At 33.2% G+C, this 24,874-nt stretch overlaps 1 long non-coding RNA gene across 2 annotated transcripts in view; it reads right to left on the bottom strand.

The window, feature by feature from the left end:
• LOC111509725 (uncharacterized) overlaps positions 1 to 24,874 on the bottom strand; it is a 524,725-nt gene that overhangs the window by 385,177 nt on the left and 114,674 nt on the right. For both annotated transcript variants that reach the window (XR_012464121.1, XR_012464120.1), the window contains exon 2: positions 21,210 to 21,238. This is a non-coding gene — a long non-coding RNA (uncharacterized lncRNA). The remainder of the gene's footprint in view (positions 1 to 21,209; positions 21,239 to 24,874) is intronic.

The raw sequence follows: 24,874 nt of genomic DNA, 5'->3' as shown, positions 1-24,874 counted from the left end.
GCAGATATAACTCATTCGTGACATAAAGTCATGAGTTCATGAATGAAAATTTAGTGCCTTATCTTGTAATGTTATCCATATTGGTGCTGAAGAGGCAATAAGACAAGTGTCTTATTCTGAAACATCGGATGTCTGCCATTTACTGTGTTGTTTAGCAATCTTGTGAATGATATCTGATTCAATTCCAAAACGAATGTTTGGAGTACAAACTGAAAAGGAAAACGTGGTTTGGTATAATTCAATGCTCATATGAAAGTAGCTGTTTCGAAAGTATTTTTTTCTCTAATTATATAGTTACATGAAAGTAATTGTTTCCAGTTCGTGTCTACAAATTACTTCTTTGTATGAACTACACATCTGTAAATTGTCCATTTCGGAATAAATTTCTTTCTTCTTTCTTTGGAAAATTCCCACATTTTTTTTCTATGAATATAAAGAAGTAGAAAGTTGAACATTTTTTCCATAAAATTGATTTCTCCTGATGATATATTCCTTCCAATCTAATCATGATCACATTTTGTCGTATCGGTACTCGGGAGGCCGGACATCTGAATAAAAATTCTCAGCTTCTTTTACAAGTAATTGGCATACCTATCTGTTTTATACATTCAATGTGATATACAGATTTTTAAATTTTTCGAGTTGAAACCCTTCTGGTTTTTTCTTTCCTACTTTTTCACTGATTTCTGATACGTTCTTGGTATGTTACATCAGGACGATATGCTTTAATTCTGTCACATATCATTATGATTCACAAATGTTATTCGCTTCTTTACAATTTACAGTGAAAACCACATACATTTATCTTAGATCATGTTAGGGGATTTGGCGATACTTGATGGAAATCTATAACTCATTAAAGTAACACTTAATTGCGAGATTTTCACTGGTCAGTTCACGAAACTACAACACTTGTGTTATGTTATTTGCTCTTTGCTCAAATCCCCATAAAAACACCTGGAATTCGAGATCTTCTAAAGTTAATTCTGAATTTACATAGTTATTTATCAATATCGTAATACGGAAACTTACGCGTAGACAAATGTTAAATAAAGAAACGAGAGTTTCTTTATTTAACGGTCATGTTACGGTCACTAATAGAATGCGAGCCGTCGTGTTGTCAATGTTCAGTTCAGGAACTGATCGCGATTTGAGTGAATTCGATATTGGTGCAGTTATGATTATTTAAAATTTTTGTCCTTTGACAAGTACTAAGAGTAATAATGAGTGTCAAAACAACAAAACAACACAGCTGATTAACGAAAAAACAGATTTTCAACAGATTTTTTTTTAAACACAGACTTTTTCCACTGTAGTGATTCCAATAGCGATGATGAACAATGCGAAAAAGAGATACCAGTGAATGAGATTCGGATGCATGTGAATATTGAAATACAGAGAGTATGTTTCAATGTATTCAAAAATCTACATCTCAAGTTTGGTTCTTTGAAATTATGAGGAAAAAACTTGAAGACTGCAATGTTGACTATCATAAGAACATGGAAGCTGATATTTTTGAGGAATGGTTTGAAAACACATTGATCCCAAATTTGGATGCGAATAGTGTAATAGTTCTTGACAACACTTTGAATTTTCTCCTAAAAGAAGCCGCGTATATGTTGTCCAATAACGCATTTAGTCAAGCTAGCGTAGAGATACGTAACATATGGAAACCTCTAATCAAGCAAAAAATGATCAACTCACGCCAAACGGTCATCTCCCGCCAAAACCAATGAAGAAAGAGGGAATAGGTGAAAGCACTCGAATGACCTATAAATTGTCAGATCTCGGAGGAATAAGTCGAGTTATCACCCAAAGACTATTGTGGATACTAACAATCGGAACGTTGTAACTTAACTTGGTTTGAAATCTTTTAATTTTTATTTTTTCATTTTTCTTTATTTTTAATTTTTTCAATTTTTTCAGCTTTCATTAATATTTAAATTTTTATTTGTTTGGTTGTTGTTGTATGTTATTCCTTTGTAATTTCAGTTTTTTGTTTAATGAAATTGTTTTTTTCGGTCAGGGTTATCAAATCAATTTATATTATATCAGTAGGTAGCCAGGTCAGTCGGTAGCCAAGCGGTTCGGCGTGGGTGCTTTGTTCACTCACTCGAATTGACTGCCGTGTTGGTCGGTGGTTCAAGCCCTAGTCTGAACGATCGATCTTCACTTGCTACCGTCCAACCCGTGTTAGGAATCACACGTTAAAAGGTAAGACCTCGTTAATCCTTAGCTCGCACAAGTTTCGACTTCTGAGGGTTGTCGTTCGTAGGGGTGCGACAGCTGGTTAACGGAAAAACAGATTTTAAACAGATTTTAAACAGATTTAAACAGATATATTAGACAATTAAGTCCGAACTGATGAACAAACCTTCAAACAAACATTCATGGATATATTCTGAGAGCCCACATCAAGTGCCAATAGCAAAATTTGGACAGATTTTCAATATGTCTGCGAATAAAGAAGATATAGGGAAAAAAATAATTTGGGATTTTTTGGTTTCTCCTGTATCTCCATAACCAAAAGAGCTATATTCGATTTCTTCTCATCATTGAATAGGTCTCACACTCTATATCTTATCGTTTACGAGATCCCCATGTACAGAAACGAAATATATATTACAATGTAGGTTTTCACGGATGGTAGAATATGATGTGTTGTTTTTCCGGGTGTTCATCCGTTGTGTACTATTCGATAGTCGACGTTTCGCCATCATCTCAGATGGCATTATCAAGACGAGTTACTGCTTCGCTTCGAGAGGTGTAACTGATGTTAGGTTCTTCTTGTGGTGTTTTTATATGGTTTCGCTTGCGTAAGTTGTATGGATTTGTTACCTGTTTTTCCACCTGAGGGTTGTTGATGGCTTTTGGCAGTTCTCCTACCTGTTTTTCTACCTGAGGGTTGTTGATGGCTTCTGGCGGTTCTCCTACCTGCGATGGTTCATTATCAATTTGTGGTTGTCTTTGGTGGTTGTTTTTAATTATTGTTTTCCAAATCCTTGGGATGTTTAGTGAGTCATCTCTTTTGTTGATGAGGCCTTGCTTTTCGATTTCGATAGCTTCCCTGATTTGTCGAATGCTTGGGTTTTGCACCTATCTGTTTTGTGGACTCAAAATTAATCTTGTGACCTGTTTGTAGATGGTGTTGAAAGAGGGCAGAACAGGTTTTTGTTCTTATCGATTTTTTGTGCTCCTGGGTTCTGGCAGATATACGTCTGTTGGTCTGACCGATATTTTGTGGACACAGTCCTCGCATGTGATGCTATATACTCCTTGGTTTTCTAGGGAAATTCTCTCTTTCGGTCTGGGCAGCCAACTGGATATCGTTTTATGCGGTTTGTAGGTTGTCCGGATGTTTTTACGTCTTAGTATTCTCCCGATTTTGTCGGTCACACCTTTGACATAAGGTAGTGTCACAGATTGTCTGTCGTGTGGAGAGTCTTCTGTCGATCTAGTGGATGTTTTTTTGGTTCTTCTTTGTCTGTCGATGGCCTTTTGAATGATTTTATCGAGTGTGTATGATACAAATCAAGAATGAAATAATTCGTGGACACAACACTCAAAAAATAGGGGCAAACCGCGGACACGTGTTTCTGGCTATTGGCCTCATCAGCGCGGTGCAGCCAACTGTAAAGATGGGCAACACTTGTTTGCCGAAAGCAAATATACATATATATATATATATATATATATATATATATATATATATATTATATATATATATATATATATATATATATATATATATATATATATGCATATATTTATTATATTTATTGTGATTCTTATATTATCAGAATTATTTATTGAATAACGAAATTAGTTAGCTTCCTAACTATATTATTAAAGGGGAGCTGTTGGAAGGTAGGTTGCGCTATATCGTTTACTTGAACTATACCTGTAATTTCACAAATCAGTTTCAGTAGGTATATGCTGAGCGCCACCACACGTAGGTAGCGGTAATCTAATTTATTTGCCTCTCAGTAAATGTTCTAGGGAATAAAAGAGACCTTCCGTTTCTGCTTCACCCGATCTCGGTAAAATGCCTGATACGATTCAGATAAAATATCCATCAGAACCCCTCCGTCTCAGTTAATTTAGACTCTATATCCCTAGACAGCAAACTTAGGAAGTCTTTTGATCATTCATAAAAGTTGACTTCTCGAATTTTGTGATGCTGGATTCGTTTGAACATCTTATATATATACACACATGACTTCTCTAGAACAGAAATTCGATTTTAAATTCTTTCTGAAAAAATTTCCTCACAAACATCTGTGAGTTGGATCTGTATCGAAACTGACATACAGGTACAAATAAAAATGGGTCGAATATCTCAAATATGCAAACGCGTGGATATCAAATACATTCCAGTCAAAAGGATGAAACTGTCTTCACTGAACAAGTCAACTGAAACAAAGATGCCTTTTTTTATCGAGAGAAAATTCAAAGAATCCGTTTCATCATGAATTGTTTCATAACATTCTGCCTTGGATATAAAGTCGCCTTCAGCTCAGGAGACCTTTTGTATTTTTTATTTCATATATACGGCTTCCTTTTCGTGGGTATAAGAAACTCAGCGGCCTGGATACCGGCGTGAATATAGGATGCCCTTTGATTCATGTTTGATTTATAAAAGACTCTCACAATTTCAATAATAACCAAAATAGGCTTACAACACAAAACGGAGCACCAAGGTGGCATGTGGCATCCGCGTATCTTTTTTGTTGACGGACGTGCCGATAACGTCCGTCCACTACCACGACCACCACAGACCTGCCCTTTACTGTACTCTGAACGTTTCGATAGCGCAAGTGGCTAGCTTCTTCAGAGGTTTATACATCTTGACTTAATATCTACGATGACTGGCTATTACGGCTACGTAACGCTTTTTATGCTGACTCCGCAGGTAGTCTGGTGTGTTAATACCTGAACATTGAAAAGTGTTCGATAGATATTTGTTTATTCACAAAAAAAAATGTTGTATATGCTAATCGTTCGTCTAACAGCAGAACATTGCAATCGAGTGGGAAATGCAATCAAATCAATAAAAATTCTATGTTATACACATCCTTCTCTCTAAAATAACTTTTTTTTTTCTCTGAAGACTGAAATGTAAGATTAGAGAAAAAAACAAATAAAACAAAAGGCGAAAGGAAAAAAAATAAAATTAAGAAACAATCCCAAAGGAAAGAGACTTATTACTTGATCAGAAAAGGGCAACTTTTCAGCCTTCTTTTTCACTAAATAAACTATTTAAAAACACAAGCATTTATTCACTAGGTCACCTTTACACCTTATTCCTCCTTCTTTAACACTTTTCACGAAAATTTACCGTATCTTGTTATGTAGAATTGAAAATAAAATTGAATTGAATTGAAATTCTTTTCAGTCATACTGGAAACTTGTAAAACCCCTATATTACAATTATGAATGGAATCGAAACATAATTACAAATATCGTCCATCATATTGTTTTTTGCTTCGACAGCACAATTATAATTTCCTACCCTGAAAATCCCCACATACTAATTTTGATTCAAATGGGACCATAATTACAAATTTCGTCCGCCATCTTGGAGCCACCATATTTTTTTGCATGTACAAACAAATCATAATTTCCGACCCTGAAAACTAGCACCTATCAATTTTGAATCAAATCGGACCATAATTGCAAATATTGTCCGCCAGTGTGGGGACGGCATTGTGGGGCCGCCATTTTGTTTTTTCCCTTGGAAAAATTCCATAATACATTGTCACCGAATTTATGTCAAATCAGCTTGCGAATGAAGTAACATAATTTGGAATACGGAACAGTTTTTATTTCGCAAGAGGGCACCAAAATAGAAAGTAAGGTAGCGTAAATTCACATGACCGAATTCCTTATGAAATTACCTCTTTAATGATGTGTCACACTTACTAATTTCCCTATTCAAATTGTTTGGGCGATAGTGACCGACGGGTGGGGGGAGAAGTATGACAGTAGAGGTAATGATAGAAAGATGTCCCCATTGGATATGTGTGTGTTTTGAAGATATTCGATTTGTTTCGCTTTCGGTGCCCCACCCTGTAATACAGCACCCTGTATAAAAGTATATTCATCAACATCTTGTCATTCAGAATTGAAACGTATTCCTCGTTTCAGCGGTTATAAGACTTCCAAAAATTGTCGTTCAAGAGCAGCAACTTTTTTCGTAATGAAACACTCAAAAGTTTAATATCTCCGACTTGTTTACGTACTGTCGTAAATATCCGACAGGGAGCGGAAGTACTTAAAAAGTTTTTGTTGAATTTGCCAGCGGAAGTGGCAATATTAATTCTCATCGCTTTATACAACACTTCAGGGAAAGAAAGCTCTCTTAAAAATATATTACAGAATTCAAATCATGGTCGTAGATGTTTTGAGAAAAAAGGATATCACCGCAAAAAATCTTATGATTAACACATTTTTATTTTACATTTCACCTGAATTAGATTACATTGTGGTAAGGAAATAATCAATCAGTTCAGAGCTATGAATGCAAGTGAATGATGTCCTCAAATATTCAATTATTGGAACACACATGCAAACCGGTTCCGGGTGTTTGGCCACTCGTCAGTGCAAAGTAATGTCTATCTTCAACATAAAGTCGATGATTTCCAATAATTGAACATCGATATCCTTCAGAGTATCATTTCTCGAACTAGGCTGAAGTGGACAACAACATCTGCCTGTAAATGAAATAACCAACCGCATATTCGAAATTTACCAATTCCTTGTATAAGAAAAAAACTTTTCACATATAATTAGTGGGCATAATTGAAAACTGGCTATAAATCAAATCATCTAAAGGAACAATTCGTTCAGGCCAGTCTGAAATTCCTAAACTGTAGGTTATTGGACTGACACATATCAGAAAACAACTACCTAATACCAAGAAGGGAGTTGGATTATTTCCGAGAAGTGTTAGTGCAGGATTCTTCACTGCAGTTATTACTGTATATATGGTTGGCGATACAACTGCCGCAATGGATTTTCAGTTATTTGAACACACTTGCAGACTGGTTTCGGGCTGTTTGGCCACTCGTCAGTGCAAAGTAGTGTCTATCATCAACATGAAGTCAATGATTTCCCATAATTGACAATCAAATTTCTTCAGAGTATCATTCCACGAACTAGGCTGAAGTGAACAACAAACAACAGGTTTGTCATTACCCCATCTGCCTGTGAACGAGGTAAGCAACCGCATATCCGAAATTTGCCCTATTCCGCGTATAAGGAAAAAAGGTAGATTGATATTCCTCTTGAAGATGATCACTTGGTGATTGAAACACATTTCGAAGTGTTAAAAATAATGGTTTGGTGTTGGGATTAAACTCCCATTATATTCAGATGCATGAACATTTATAAAATCTGGCTACCTGCCCTAAATTGTATACAAACAAAGACAGGTAATCCAATTACGAAAAAATCCATGCTCCATGCTCCATTGTAGTTTCTGCGTTGGGAACTACTCATCGCTTTTGATAATGTCTACCACAGTAGTAAAGGAAACGTCTGGCAGCAGACCACGTCCAAAACACCCAAAACAGCTTTGACACAATCATTATGTTGATTCACAAGAGGTGTGTATCTATTTTTGTAAGATTTGAATTAATATGGTTTATTTCATTTTATGTTTACGTGTCAGTCAAGTCCAGATTCGAAGCTAAGATCCAGCTACAATTATTTATTTATTTCATACACTATTCTACAGGATGAACCCAATTACAGAATAGGGGGTAACAGTGGCATTTACAAATATGTACTTACATAATATAATTTGTGAATCTATATAAAAAAAAATAAAAACAAAAAAACAGTTAGCTTAGAAATATCTTTTGATTTGTATAATCTGGCAGTTGAATATATTCATATATTCTAATTTGATTTCCGAAGTTTTTCCTGTATCTATTTGACTTTTGTTTGAAGGTGGTGGACAATGTTTCATGGTGCATTTCATTAGTTCGGACTTCCATTATCTGATACGATATAAATTGATTCGATATCCCTGAAAGAATCTACAAAAAAAATTAAAAAGAAAGATTAGCTGAAAACTAACAATTATATAATTTAAAAAAAACTGAATTTACAATGAAATGAAATACAAGCAACAATAAAAAAAAATAAGAAGATTTGAACTAATAACACGAGATGAAAATTAAAAATTATAAACAAGAAATCAAAAACTTAAAAAATAGAAAGATCCTAAGCCAAGTTACTCACGATGTTTTCATCGTGGTGGATTTCATCTCGTGTTAATAGTTCTTTTTTTGCATTTTTTTTTATTGTTGCTTGTATTTTATTTCATTGTAGTTTCAGTTGTTTTGCTCAATGTAATCTTTCTTTCTTTTTGATTTTTTTATAGATTCTTTCAGAGATTTCAAAGCAATTCATATCATATTAGACTATGGTCCTAACTAATGAAATGTATCTACTCGGCTATAATAATAACTTTTATGCTATGATTTCATTATTCATTTGGACGCCAGTAGTTCAGTTCATGTTTCAATTACTCATTTCGATATGTCATCGAGTCTGTTATCTCTTTTAGTTCTTCACGAGCTAATTAGCTAGTAATTACTATGACACATTTTATGTTAGTTGTTAATCAACCCCTCGATAACAGCTTGTCGCCATTTCAAGTTACATATTGTACATCGCGCAAAAAGGTTTCATAACATATAAATTGTATAAATATAATGAATTGATTAGTTTGACTTAATTCAAAGTTTATTTTCTTGGGAAAAAAGATTTTGACTTTCTACTTCTCTATCTTTGTACAAAAAAATGTGGGAATGGTCCAAAGGAAGAAAGAAACTATTTTCAAAATGAAATTATTACATAGATGTGTAGATCATAAATTTTTTTGTATAAAGATAGATAATGAAAAAGCCAAAATCTTTTTTTCGTTCACAAATATTAATCTCTGCTAAAAATATATTCCTTTCAATTTTGTTTTCTTCTTTTCAGTGACTGTTAATGGAAGCTTGGAAGTACTTAACAATATTCATTTCATTCAATGCATCACTGTTCGATGGTCGGTCCCAACAACATTTATTCCAACACCACCAAACTATCTCTAACCATTTCCGAGTTATAATTATTCAAAATTGGCATGAGAGCTATCTAGTTTTACGCAATTTTGAGTTTTCTCCTTGAACCCCTTCATTTGATATCCATTAAAAACTATATAGTCCACCATGTTTGGGAGTCTGCCATATTGGATTCGAAGTGACGTCATTCCAATTCCGTAATATTTTCGACAAACCCTTTCATTTGATCCTCATATCAATTGTGTGCCACATTGAGCGGTCCACCATATTGGATTTAGATTGAAACCATGTTATTTTCAGTATTTGGTTCAGCAAACCCTAACATTCGATAATCATATCATGGATGTGCATACAAAATGTATTCGCCATCTTGATCGGTCCACCATATTAGATTTAGAGTGACATCAGGTCAATTTTTGAAATGTTTTCATCAAACCCTTCTATTTGATACCCATATCATGGAGATGCATAAAAAAATTGTCCGTCATCATGTCGGTCCGTCATGTAGAATGCAGAATGTAGAATGACGTCACTTATATAATCTTCCATTGTCACCCAAACTAAACGTGTATTCAAATTTCAGCTGAATTGGTTGAGAAAAAGTGCTTGAAAACGAAGCTGCTAGTTTGAACCAAACTACATACATACAATACATAGGTATAGTCGAAGTAAACGGTATTGTGCACACTTAAAGTTGTCATCACTCTCAAAGGCCTAAAAACCAATGCATGGAAATGAACCGGCTGCGAAATAGTTCAGAAGAATTAGCAGTTCTTATTGGATACTTTTTACTAACCAAGTTATATGATTGGCTGAAGAGTCATAAAACTGAATTTGAAGTCATGTTACGGTGACGAATAGAAATCGGGAATGCGGTGACGGTTATCGCCTTCGTGTTCAGTTCGGGACTGATCGCGATTTGAGTGTTGAAATTCGATATTGATGCAGTTATAATTACTTAAAATTTCCGTTATCTGTTTGAAATGTGGCGTCATTGGAAAAGTACTAAGAGTAATGATCAGAGTCAAAACAACACAGACTTTTTCTACTGTAGTGATTCCTATAGCGATGGTGAACAATGCGAAAAAGAGATACCAGTGAATAAGATTCGGATGCATGTGAATATTGAAACACAGATAGTATGATTTAATGTAAATGAGAATCTACAAAGAATCTTGAGAATCTCAAGTGTGGTTTCGAGAGAAACAAATAAGCAACATCAGATTTGACCGAAATTCATTTCTCAACTGTACGTATAATAGTCAAAAACAAACCTTATGAACGCAAGATGCAATGTGATACAGGATCGCCAATACATTTAGATGTTCATTTAATGAAATCATTGAAAATAAAAATATACGACTGATACAAAAGCAATGAGATTCTTACAACTGAAATCATAAGGAAGAAATTAAATACTTCCGACCATAACGTGAGCTGCTGTGACAAAACTCTTCAGAATTGGATAAAGAAACTAGGATTTAGATTTAAAATAATAAACTAACGCCAAGCAGGTAGGGAAAGCAGAAGAATAGTGGAATGGGCTCATTCAGACTAATTTAGTTTTTTATTGAAAATAATGTATTTTAAAAGTGAATCATCTCCCAAGTATCCCACAAAATTTTCCGGTTTATATATTAATCAACAACTGAGCAAGAGCAATTTAATGAGAGATCGCCCGCGGTACATCTTGACGTCACATCAGGCAACGAGCTTCGAGCGGTGGCAACCGGTCTTGTAGTTGGAGATTATGAATCGCTGCCATCGTCGAATTTTGTTTCATTTGCTGGTTTGAGAACACCACGTGTTATGTATTTTTGAATTCTTTTGTTAGTGAAACAATTTGAAAGTTAAGGACCATTATGTGTTCATCAAAAGACAGCTTTAGTAGAGAACTGGGTCAGTTGATTTCTGATTCGATTTCTCAAAACAATCAATAATGCACTGTACGTTTTTATAACGATGTGTGAAAGGTATAGGCAGATTTTTTCTAACCTCCTCTATAGCTTTCCATTGAATGAATGTTTTCAAACAAACTGCTAATTTTGGAAGTGTTCTTTTAATGACAGTACATACGGAACTGATGATTTATCAGCCAAAGTCATGTCTGATGTACTCGAATTCTCACTGTCCTCGGAAGAACTTTGTCGTATTTTTTTTCCAATACTTTCTATATTTTTTCTACTTCTTTAGAACGATTTCTTGTATGTATGGACCGTCGCCTCGGTCTAATTTTTCCCACTTTCATAGTTTTGATATACATGTAATTATGATGATACTTATGATACACTGTTTGGAACCTTTGGTGTAGTAATGACCATTACTGGAGTTTTTTCCCAAAACCAAATCGTTATTTTAACACCTCGACACGTGTTTCGATCACCAAGTGATCATCTTCAAAGAGAAAGATTAAACAGTTTAATCATGGATCAGATTTCAATGGAATTATTTTCCAGCAACTTGACTGCATTAACCTTTCTCAATTCCATATCATTTCTAGAAATATGTGGATTCGTTTTTCGATGACATTCCAGGTTAGCTTCCCAAATTTCAGCCACCGCAGTTGTCGGTTGATTGGTCAAACCACCAACACTGACATAAAAATTCGGCAAGTTGACTTGGATGCCACACCAATAGGTGGTTCCACATATCGTATAGTTATTTTCTTGGTTTTTCACATTTTGTCTTCAATCGAGGACCGCCTGCCCGGTACTGACGATGCCCAATAGGCTGAAACAGCTGTCTACCGGTGGCTCTCGAATAAATAAATAAATATATATAACAGAATAATTAGTGACTGGATTAACTATAAATCGGTTCAATTCGTGAGGTTGCAGTCGATAGCTGGGCTGTTACAAAGAAAACTCTTTGTTATATGTGAAGCTTTCGGTATATTTCACACCTTCGTCAGGACAACTACATTAATAAGATTATATATCTTGTAAAAAATATATAAATATGGAGAACTTACTAACGTGAGAATAAAATATAAAAAGGTTCAAAAACAGATAGAGAAACATTAAATAATGACAGTTGATGAAAATTTTTGGCTGACAATGTCAAGTGGGAAAATTCTGAATGATAGTCGAATTACCAGATATTTTATTTCTTTATCATATTTCATTAGGTATGTGTAAATTTTGCTGAGACTGTCAATATTAGTTCGTTTATTCATTGAGTGTTCTTCGTTACTAATATGTATCATTTCCAAAAATATTATTTTAGTTGTATTGGTTTCTCTATCTAAAATATTTGGATTTTCAAAATTCATTTTATGATCCTCCGAATTAACATGTTCTGTTAATGCACAAAAATTAACATTTCGTCTACAGTCGCTCTTATGGGAAGTGATGCGACTACTCAGAGGTCTAGATGTTTGTCCTATATATGTTTTAGAACATACATCCATACGAGAAATTTTGTATACTAAATTGGATTTTGGTTTATTTGAAATTGGAGCTTTTAGTTTACTGTATAATTTAGATATAGTAGTGACATTTGATTTAGATATTTTGAGGTTATTATTATTTCAGAATACATTAATTAATTTTGGTGTCAATTCTTGAATATATGGGAGCGATTTATATATGAATGAAGGTATAATGTTATGTTCAACTTCTTCATTATTATTTTGAAAGTTTGTAGTTTTCCAAAATGAAATTCTGTTTACTAAAGAATTAGGATAAGAATTTTGGATCAGAATTTTACTGAAATTAGACAAACTTTGGTTTCGTAAATCGGGATGGGTAATTTTGATGATTCTGTTTTATAATGATTTTATAAAATTAATTTTCATTTTATTTGGATGATAGGAGTGGTAATTAATAAATCTATTACTTGATGTTGGTTTTTCTGTACCATTCAGTGATGATAATATTTTGTTCTGATCTCAATAACTTCATATCGAGGAAAGGAATAGAGTTGTTTATTTCCTCTTCGATAGTGAATTGGATATTGAGATCATATGGATTTGATTTTATTATATTAAAGATTTTTTTTCATTTAGTGAATTTATAAATAATTTTCAGCTTCCTTAAAATCATGTTTTGATAAGCCTAGATGTTGTTTCACTTTTCACAAACCTACCGTTGAAAGTAGTGAAACAAACTTTGAACAAAAATTGATCTAACATTGAAGAACATTGTGAATTAGACAAAATTACATTCATGAATATTAGATTTTATTTTTGATTCAACATATTTTATATTTGAAGACAAATTTTATAAACAAATATTTGGCACACCTATGGGTTCCACCATTTCACCAATTTTATCGAGTTTTGTTTTAGATGAGCTTATTGATGGATGTATTCAAAAATTATTTTTCCGTATTCCATTCATCGAACGTTTTGTAGATGATTTGATTCTGACCATATTTGCAGATGGAAAAGAAGAAATTTTAAACGTATATAATTCATATGATCTCAATATCCAATTCAATATTGAAGAGGAAATAAACAACTCTATTCCTTTCCTCGATATGAAGTTATTGAGATCAGAACAAAATATTATCATCACTGAATGGCACAGAAAACCAACATCAATTAATAGATTTATTAATTACCATTCCTATCATCCAAATAAAATGAAAATTAATTCAATAAAATCATTAAAAAACAGAATCATCAAAATTACCCATCCCGATTTACGAAACCAAAGTTTGTACAATTTCAATAAAATTCTGATCCAAAATTCTTATCCTAAATCTTTAGTAAACAGAATTTTATTTTGTGAAAGAAAAAACTTTCAAAATAATAATGAAGAAGTTGAACATAACAACGTTACACCTTCATTCATATATAAATCGCTCCCATATATTCAAGAATTGACATCAAAATTAATTAATGTATTCCGAAATAATAACCTCAAAATATCTGAAACAAATGTGACTACTATATCTAAATTATACAGTAAACTAAAAGCTCCAATTTCAAATAAACAAAAATCCAATTTAGTATACAAAATTTCTTGTATGATTTGTTCTAAAACATATATAGGACAAACATCTAGACCTCTAAGTAGTCGCATCACTTCCCATAAGAGCGACTGTAGACGAAATGTTAATTATTGTGCATTAATAAAACATGTTAATTCGAAGGATCATAAAATGAATTTTGAAAACCCAAATATTTTAGATAGAGACACCAATACAACTAAAAGAAAATTTTTGGAAATGATACATATTAAGAACGAAGAACATTCAATGAATAAACAAACTGATATTGACAGTCTCAGCAAAATTTACACATACCTACTGAAATATGATAAAGAAAATAAAAGATCTAGTAATTCGACTATCATTCAGAATTTTCCCATTTGACATTGTCAGCCAAAAATTTTTATCAATTGTCATTATTTAATGTTTTTCTATCTGTTTTTGAACCTTTTTATATTATATTCTCACGTTAGTAAGTTCTCCATATTTATATATTTTTTACAAGATATATAATCTTATTAATGTAGTTGTCCTGACGAAGGTGTGAAATATACCGAAAGCTTGACATATAACAAAGAGTTATTGCTATTGACTGCAACCTCATGAATTGAACCGATTTATATATATATATATATATATATATATATATATATATATAATATATATATATATATATATATATATATATATATATATATAATAATATATATATATATATATGTATGTATTATAATATGAATATTGTTGGAAGGTAGGTTGCACTATATCGTTCACTTGAACTATACATATATACACAGATACATACATATAAACATTACAAGTTAAATAAAGGCTTTTAATAAAAACCTTTCAAAACATTTCAGTGTTACTTCTGTGATTGTTTCACTGCATGTTCCACTTTCAAAAGCTCCTATTTACTGTCATTATTAGATTTGTTCGCATTTGTTGTTTTTAGTTCTTAATTACGCTGTTTCTCTTGATTTCCACAATGTCTGAAAATAAGATTATTCTTTTTGTGCGGATATGTGAGAAAAATCATCGTTAAAACGAATCGCTTGCTGTGCCGAGCTTGCTCGGCAAACACCGCATCAGAAGATCAGCTCGAATTGTTGGAGCGATTGATCATGTTGTTCGCTGATCACAGTATCGAAAACATTCTCACGGCGATAATGCAATTTATCGAAAGTTGGGCTCGAACTAAAGAACAAACAATTTCGAAAGTACCTCTCATCGTAAACAAATTTCATAAGTACACTGAATGTTAAACGAATTCAAAATAGAATAATCCTTTGCTGAAGCTAAAAGGGGCAGTATACGAGCGCAACCTCATATCCCCGGGATTAGTACGATTGCCAGCATTGTGTTCCTGAATGAGATCAACTTTGTTCTCTTACATAATTGGATTGTAGTAAACTCCGGGAGTTGCGCTCATTAAATTATGTCGCTTGATAAATTATGTAGAACGGAGGAATATGAATTAAAGCTTCGCGTAACTACACCAGTGGATTTCTAAGTGTTTCACAGAGCTTATTCATAATGGGCCTTCAAAACTCTTACTGAAACTGAAGAGAATGAAAATATTATCTGAAGGAAAAGAAATACTAAGAAAAATGGTGAAAGTAGATAACTGAGTAGATAACTGGGTAGACTGAGCTTCATGAATATAAATCCACTAGAATATTTATATTGCATTATGTACTGTGTACTATAGAGATGGATTTTCACCAAACGGACTTGTTCGCTACTAGTTTCGTGTTCAAAAACAGAAACAAAAAATTTGTTGTAGTTTCAAAATCAAACTCGAAACTGAGATTTCACCAAACATATAAAAACATGAATGGAGAAGTGGGAGTATCGAAATTTATACCCACCACAGAATAACACTAATGAATTCAAGAGAGGAGACCTACATAAATCTTGAATTGATGAGTTTGATATCCCCTAGAATTTTCAGGGTGGTATTTCAAGTTGGCATCCTGTCTCTCAAATACCTGTCCTTGCAGCATACCTGAAAATTTTAATAAAATCGATATTTCAAAATTCAGATTTCAGTTTTATACTTGATAATGGGGTCAAACACAAAACCGGTCGTATAAATAGAATTTATCAGTGGTATTTAGACAAAAGTGTTTTTATTAATTTCATTTAAGTGATCATGAATTACTATGAAGTAAACAAGTCATCAATCACGAATATTAAGTTCTTGTTACAATACTGTAAAATTTTGAGTAATTTTCGGAGTTAACAAAACATAAAAATAACTTTGCACCAAAAACTTTGAAACTTATTTTACTCTTCAAAAAAAATTGAACGTGGTTAACACCATAGTTATGTAATTTGTAATATTGCAGGCTTTCAAAATAAACCGTCGTACACAGGATGCTGTCTAGTTATCGTTTTAGCAATTTTTTTTCGTAGTCCCCGTTCAAAAAAAATGAGTTAAAAAATAAAACTTCACATAGATGGCCATGACTTCAAATCTGGATGAATTTTTCAATGCTGAACTACTTTTCTAAATAACATTTTCCGAGATTTTTCAAAATAAGAGTACTTTACTCCTGTCTCAAAATCAAATATTTGAAGATTCCTCGTATATTACGTATGTTTTACTGTATTTTGTTGGTGCATGTTTAGTTTCAGGGGATGCATAAACTTTCATCAGGAATAACATTTTGTCGAAAAACCCTTGAGTGTCCCACATGGTGCATACTTTGGGAATGACACTGTATATTTTAGGTGATCCAGATAATAAAACTGAAAATGTTTGGTTGAAATGTGAGTCAAGTGGGGTTGAAATAATTAGTATTCTATTTACGAAATCCAAAGGATAAAGTCGAGAATTCGCAAAAGTCTGGAATTTAGGAAATTAAATGTGAGGACTGCGATCCAAAATATTATGGACAGACTAAAATATCCCTTGAAATAAGATAAAAGTAACACTTAACACACCTAAAATATGAAAGTTCAGAAAAATCAGCAGTCGTCCATCACATTTTGCAACAAAACCATTCCATATACTTAAGTTCATTAAGATTAGTTAGACAAGTTACAACAACAGGACTAGATGAACAACTAGATGTCGACGAGAGTGTAAAAATAATGTATTATTAGCTTGTTGAAATAATATTTTGAGATATCAGATTCACCTGACTAGTAGATAAGGCAACATTGTTAAATTAATTTTAAGACAATTGAGACACAGGTACTTGGCAAAGGTACTTATGGTATAAATAAGTACTACATTGTATGTAGATTAAGTTATTTCTATTTTTCATTAAAGATACTACTTTTATTAGCTGCATTATACTTTTTCTTCTCTACTTCATTCAAATATCTAGAATAAATATTTGTTTTATTTCTGTATATGAACTTCGAGATAAATTCAATAATTCAATGTATTTGATTGTATTATTGTTGATTTTCTTGGTGCAACGTGATTATAACATCAACAAAACCTGAAGTTATTATCAATATTTGTATTACTATGTAAAATAAAATTGTTGATAGTATTTTGGAAATAATTTTGAAAAAAATAAAACCCCTGGAAGTATAAATTTCAATGAACAATAATATTAGGAAAGGAGTAGATTCATTGATATTACATAATCATGCACAATTTATGATTGGAAAGAAAGTTCAATTGTGCCTTATATCAAGTCAAAATTTGGTAACGGACTATTACTATACACTCCATTCTTGAAGTACCCGCATGATAAATAAATGGGGGTGAAATCTAGTCACCTAACTGGGCTAGAGTATGTCCCTAACGCATGACGATCTGAGCGCTATGTGGCCCATCAAAGATAATATTATTAGTGATTTTCACATTCATACATTTGAATATATTGTATTGACTACTGCATTTTGAGTTATAGATAATACACGGTGTTTTGTGAGGACTAAGATTTTTAGAGACATCAATGGGCGATGAAAAAGTTTTCCAAAAAGAAAGTTTTCGAAAGAGATTGTGTCTGTCTTGGTACCAGAAGATATTTATTGAACAGAAAAGTGGGAAGTCCACAAGAGAAAGAGGTGAAATGAATCTGTACATCAATACTAGTGACAGATACAAATATTTGGTCGATAAAAAAGTAATTAGATCTATAATAATTATAAATCATTCTTCAACCCACTTAGTGAGTCTACGGTTTTAAGATTTACGGGTATGTTACATAAACGAACAAATAGTTTAAATCGTTAATATGTTAATAAATACGAATTGCCAATTGATACCATGAAAAAGGCAAAATAAACTAGTTCCACAGAACTATAATCTTTGATTCGGAATGTTACTTCCACCTGACACTTCATGAGTTTAATTTTTGTGAATGAAGTGAAAAAAAATGGCTCTCTTCTAAAGTATAATATATATCATTATTTGATTTTTGAATATAACTAGTATTGAAATATTTGAACATTTCCATGAACAGAATATGAAAAATTTTGACATTTTTCAATGTCAACTGAAAACTCAACCCCTTTCCAGCTGTGATAATCCCTTATATTATCATTGCATATTTTCACTTTTCACAAATGAAGATCTAATAACCTTCTGGAGAGACCATTATACTCATTTTAGTGCGATCAGACAGAATCTCTTGCAAAACGCGGAAAGGTGAATAATTGTACAAGTTTCAAAAGCAACCTTTTCTAAATTACATGAATGCGTTATGATATTCCAATCACTACATTTCTATGACTAGAAATTTCTCATTTCTTGAATACTTTGATGAACTTCAACTCTTAACTCATTCCCATTGAGTGTTGTCAACCTCTGCTCGTTATTACACTCTTACTAGTGTTAGCAATTTCTGATAATAACAAAACAACGTCGTTTAGTGGTCAACGCGGCCATGGTAAACACCATATGCGCCAAATGTTCAAACTTCGTTTCATAAATCAAAACTTAATTGATACTTGTTGGCAAATTAGTCTTTCAGAAAGTTGGCGTGCGTTTGATGACCTTAATTTCCTCTAAGGAAAAAAATTTACAGCATTCGCGAAAATTGAAAACTTGTTAAAATGGAATAATAATGGATGAATAATAATGGAGACATATTTCAAACATCAGACATCAGTCGTAGCATTAGCTAGAAAAACAGATGGCTTCCGGCAGGCTTTTACTAAAGTCTAATGGCAGAACAACTGGCAGAGATGAGTGTTTCAAATTTCATTCAGATATCAGTCTATCCAATAAGTAATGTTTTCAAGTGGAAAAAACTGATGTTCAAATACAAGTATGGTGACAATTGGTGAAAATAAATAAACGTGTTGTCAACTACTTTTATTATTGGCAATAAACGAAGTGTTTCACTAGATATCTGATCATCTGCGTGAGATTGTCAAAACTCAATGTTCATATTTGAAAATTGATGTAATTATTTGTTTCCTTTCTTCGAAGTTGCCCATTTTCATAATGATGGAGAAGTAGAAAGCAAAAACTATTCCCTTCTAAAAGCAATTACTATGGCTAGGATTACACTAACCATAGAATGTTCCGTGGTCGAGTGGAACGTGAAGTTCCAAACATTTCTTCAGCTACTGCGGCATACATCATCAGAGATGAATGCGTTGACTGCGAGGACGAAGTTACATCTCGAAATATCTTTTGAGTCATGCTAGGAAGATCACACGTTGAGAGATAAGATCTCGTTAATCCATAGCTGACACAAGTTTCGACACTCAAGGGATGGTATTCGTAGGAGGGCGACAGCTGGTTAACGGAAAAATATATTTTTTCAACATCAAGTTCCATTAGACAACGGTCTACCAGCTCGGATTTTGTTCCTTTGAATCGTGACTCTGACTCTGTAAGATTTAGCCAAAAAAACAAATTTACTTATCGTATTTACGATCACAAAGTGGATAACATTTTTGCGAAACTGATAATGTTTTTTTACTTCAAATGATATTTAGGCGAGGAACTTCAAAAAACAATAAAAAGGTCACCAGCAGATGCTGGTGACAAAAAAATTAAATTTAGAAAAAAATTAACATAATGTAAAGGGCACGAAATTCTCTGTCTATCAGTATATACCACAACACATTAGAATAAATATTCATTGAGATATAAAGCTGAAAAACCTTATGGCATTGAAACGAACATAACTTTCGAATCAAAAATCCGTTGTTAACCAGCTGTCCCTCCCCTACGAACGACAACTCTCAACAGTCGAAACTTGTGCGAGCTAAGGACTAATGAGGTCTTACCTTTTGATGTGTGACTCCTAGCAGGGGTTGAGCGATAGGAAGTGAAAATCGATCGTCCGGCCTTGCGGTTCGAATAACCGGTCGTGGAGCAAACTACCCACGTCAACCTGACCGGCTACCGTCCCACAACCTAATTCTTTGTTTAATTGAGATATATGAAAAACAGCTATCGTGCAACGGAAGTCTCGCATAAAATGCAAAAATTTGAGTCATTCTGTAAGCATTATGAATTACCTCTATTTTATTCCTATTATTTTTTTCTCTCTCTCTCTTACTACTAATTTTTTGTACATCATATGTTTGATGAATACTTTTAAATTGTTTATATTGTAAAGGAGTATTGAAAATATTATATTATTTTTTTTACCGTAGTGTGGCTGGTCTAGCGCAGTGAGCCAAGAATGACAGCCTTCTGCATCTGGGCGGCTAAGATTTCTGCCTTAGTGCGGCAAGCCGGTATGATTTCAAGATTCGAGAGTAGAGAGGACATCGTTCCAGCAAGGACTCCGATAATCAGAACAACCATCTTGACAGAGTGATCTGGATATTATTATCATTATTATATATAATTCCAAGAGAGATTAATTTTTGTTGAAGAAACGTTTCGGCTATTTACTTCTCCATCTTCACACAAAAAAGTGGGAATCTACCACAGAAAGGAAGGAAGCAATACATTTAAAAAAATAACTCTATACAAATTTGTGTAGATCATGCAAAGAAGTGACTTTCAGACACAAACTAAAGTTGATTACTTCCTCTATTTCTTTGGAAGATTCCCATATTTTTTGTATCAAGTGGAAAAATAGAAAACCGAAACCTATCTTTCCCAAAAACCTATTACTACACATTTATATCATTTCAAGTGCCATGCTAAGACTATCAATACCGACGCCAAATGAACACTTTATATTAATAAATCCGTGATGTGACCCAGTTTTTCATTAAACGTGCTCTTTACTATGGATAGAATAAATAGATTTTACTCACGTGCACCCTGCTATCATGCAAATCTTATCCTGAAAATAAAAAAGGCAATCAATAAAGAGAGGGAAACGTTACAAAAATTGTGATGTTGGTGCAGGAAACCCTCGCTTCTCGTTAATTTGCATATCTATTCGATTTAGAAGATTGAGGCATAAAAGGTGAATGACAAGTAAAATTACGTGCTCAGCTAAGTTTACTCATAAAAGTCAACTGATAGCTGGTAAAAAAGACTTATTGTACAAACACTCAACATCACAATGATAACAATGAACAGAATATTATAATAATTGCCAGTTCAGAGCAATATTTTTCTACTGTTTTATATTTGTAGACACGTATGTTATGCACACAGTGCTATTCAGTTATTTATAAGGTTAGAGAATTGATATTTGGAATGAAGGTGAAGTTCAATACTGCAGTTCATTTCAGTCAAATATGTCTTCCGCTATAACAAAATATCTTGTTCGTTTTATAGACTATTTGATAGAACACGAATTGTGATCATTTCTATTTGGCATAATGCCATAATAGTCATTTTCAAAGTTAAGATGGCGGCACTATAACGTCAACTATTGGTAAAATATACTAAATTTCTGACGAAAATTTTCAATTTTTACCGATTGAAATCTTTCACTTCAATTTGTTCAAAATCTCAATAGGTAATGTTATTTTTTAAACTTCACCATTTACCTATTTTCTATACTTGATTCATTATGTTTGAATTATTTCTTTTGGAATTCTAAAAAAACCACAATGTAGTGAAAAACTTTAATTTTTAAAATTTCACTCAAAAACCAAGGAAATTTCGTTTTTTGTTTCTTGTTTATATTTGTACCACTGAAGCTGTTATTATTACTCCACCATATTGAATATATAATTGAGAAAAAAAAGGTATCTCTGGCTTAGAATAAATCCAAAACAAGCACTGTTCCTGAACAACAGACCTACAATACTATTTCCGATGCGCGTTTATCCAACCAAGTTGGCGTCTTCAAGAGATGTCTTTTAAAATGGACTATACTTATAGCAAACAGGGTATGCTTCAATTTTCAGACACACAACAATGATTTCGGGTAGAAATCGGATACGTGATTCATGTTCTTTGAAAGTAGTTTCAACAGCTCTCTTAGTTTAACACAGGGTGGGTCAACAAGATTCCTCGCTCCATTGCTATCAGGGAAAACAATTTTGCGTATTGCTCAATTTTTTTGCAGTCATATCGATGAATACTATCTTTCAAAATTATTTTCTCGTATACTGGGTGATTCAGCCGAGCGTGGCTAGCCAAAGTTGATTTTTTTTAATGGAACACCCAGTATCCGAATACGTCATTCGATTCCCTTTGCTTTTTAGCTCTCTGAGGAATTTTTGTTTTCGACAGCTTCCTTTGTTATACAGGGCAGACACGTTTGAATTTCTCGTGATAGATATTACCAATTCTTTCAAATCTTGTTTTTACAGCCTGAAATGCCCTTCAATTTGGTTGTCTTCTTTAGGGGAACTTCTCTTTGTACCATATCTTCCAATACATAATTTGTAATGAAAATGATTCAATCTACACGCGAAAAAAACTTCAACACATGGCGTTACTGATAAATGCCGAGATTCATTTTTTGACGTTAATCTTGGAAAACTGGGTTTTTGAAGAACAAAGCAGTATAAATATTCTCTAGGCTTTTTACAAATTTCTTACCGTTGAAACCGCAGATAACTGTCACTAGATGGTATGAAAAATGCTAATCTATTAGCGATTAGTTTAAATATTCGAAAAACAAATTTGAGTAAGTGAACGTAAGAAAATACATTTTTTGTGGTTACAATAATTACTAAAACTTTGTATAATGTGTAAAATATCTGTTTTTCATATAGTATACCACTGATAAAAAATGTTGTGAAATGTTGAAACATTTCATACAAATGAAAAAATACAGGGTGTCCATTTGAAAAAGTTGAATTATGTCTGTTTGAAAATGGATGAAACATGACCGGTTTTACCGAGCACCCTATATATTGTTTCCGAAAGTTGAGATTCGAAAAATTATCATAGTGTTGTTGACTAACTGTTCCTAAAAATCCACTTAATTGCTGTAGACACGCGTGTGTTGAATTAAAAATTATTGTCTGCAGAATAAGTTTTTCTGGAATAACTTGGCAATACCGCAATGGAAATTCGAAACCAAAAACTCCTTATAGAGCTGAAAAATATGGAATTGAATGACGTTATCATACACTGGGTGTTCTTTTTAAGAAAATATAACTTTGGTTGGCCACGCTCGGCTGAATCACCCAGTATGCGAGAAAATAATTTAAAAAAATAGTTTTCATCGATATTACTGCAAAAAAAATGAGCAGTTCACAAAATTGTCTCCTCTGATAGCAATGGACCGAGGGAATCTTCTTGGCTCACCTGTATATACCCGAATTTTCACTTTCCAACGTATTGTCTTTGATGAAATGAGCAAGAAGTTTTGAAGGATACTTTCACGTTCAACTTTTGAAAGTGCGATCTAATCCGTTAGTGTATCTTGGTTCATACGGAAGGACAATGTACACTGAATCAACGTCTTTTCGAAAAATCGAATATTTATAAAGAATCTCCCTACATTTAAGTTTTATATTAAACTCATTCATCATATTTGATGAATACCCGTTGCTTTCTGCTATGTTCCAGATAACATTTTTCTCAATACCTTATCTGTCTTTTCTCAAGAGGAACGTAACATACCTATGAACAAGAAAGTTCGATCCTACCATTTCGTCTATAAAAGTACTGATATTCTTTCCATGCAAATTTTTGGCAATCCCGCGTGGAACAATAAAATCCAAAATATTCCAAGAAAAGGATTTGACAATACGTGTACATTTTCTGACTGGTGGTCACCTCATTGACAGTATGTCAAATGATTCAAAACTGTTCAGAATTACTTCGTATGCTAAACATTTTTCGAATACGACAATTTCAGAAATTGATAGAAGAGATGAAACATCCACTACCACGATGTTATAACCATATACCCATGATTCGTCACCAGTTATGACCCTTTTAAGTAAATCTGGATCGCCGTTGACGTCACTGAACAACTCCTGGGCAATGCTCATTCGACGTTTTTTTTTTTGTTGAAAATTCAGTAATTTTGGAGCGTACTTTGATGTCACATGCTTCATGCCCAAAGTTTCAGAATAAATTGCACGGTATGAGCCAATCGATATGCCGACATCCTTAGCAACTGCCCTAATGGTGATTCGACGATTCTCCATAACAATTTTCTTCACTGTCTCATTCTCATCGGTTGTTGATGTACATGGTGAGCGTCGTGTCCTGTACCACTAGGAAACATTTTTCTGACTCGGAGTACAATCACCGTATGCCACCGTCAATATTTCAACTGTTTTGAGCACACAATTCCATTTTTTACACAAACTTTGATGCAAGTTTTTTCATCCATTTTTTAGATAACAGAAAATTAACGAGCACGCAAAACACTTCTGACTTTCATGCCTCCTACCAACAAACTAAACATGCTAAACAGCTGAAAATGAAAAATCTCTAATCGAATGTATGTAGCCCGCGAACATTCACCTTATTTTTTGAACATGTAAATATAAAAAGATGGTGTGACGTAAATCTTCTCACTTTTAATATTTCTAAAACGAACGTACCATCCAAA

This window comes from Leptinotarsa decemlineata, unplaced genomic scaffold, assembly GCF_025532065.1.
Source record: "Leptinotarsa decemlineata unplaced genomic scaffold, Ldec_3_MD MMD2_P_RNA_scaffold_5, whole genome shotgun sequence".
Taxonomy (NCBI): Eukaryota; Metazoa; Arthropoda; class Insecta; order Coleoptera; family Chrysomelidae; genus Leptinotarsa; species Leptinotarsa decemlineata.
Note: the sequence above shows the minus strand (reverse complement) of the source record. Positions and strands in the feature narration are given on the sequence as shown.